This window comes from Teleopsis dalmanni, chromosome 1 (assembly GCF_002237135.1).
Source record: "Teleopsis dalmanni isolate 2A chromosome 1, ASM223713v2, whole genome shotgun sequence".
NCBI lineage: Eukaryota > Metazoa > Arthropoda > Insecta > Diptera > Diopsidae > Teleopsis > Teleopsis dalmanni.
Genome location: NC_051846.1, coordinates 139988522 through 139989064, shown reverse-complemented (window position 1 = coordinate 139989064; position 543 = coordinate 139988522).

Genomic DNA, 543 nt, shown 5'->3' with positions numbered 1-543 from the left:
TTACATTTAATATTGTTCAACATATTAATAAATCATTATTTAAGTGGATACACTATCACCAATTTAAACATTCTGTTGACTGTATTCTATTATTCACGTACCAAGTTTTTCCTTGAAAAGTAAAAAATCACTTATAAATTTCAATAAACATTTTCATGTATAGGCATTCCATAATTTACAAAAAGTAAAATTTACATATTCACATTTTCTTAACAAGTTTTCTAAGTTATCTCTTTATAATGTCATAACGATGAAATGAAACATTATATTAAAGACCGATTATACTGCCACACCACTTATGTTTTCTAAATTCGTTATTATTTTTGGCATATGTAGAGTACGAACACTTAAGTGGCTTTCAATTGTTCCTCTTATTTCACTGTGGGTACTTTCATCGCGTCCATTAATCTCAATTAAATTCTAAATGTTTAAGTTCAAGTAGATATTGTAAACATTTACAGAAAATAAATCACTTCTTTTTTTTTTTAATATTAATAAAATATAATTCAAATTGGAGATTGAGAAAAAAGTATTTATATTCTA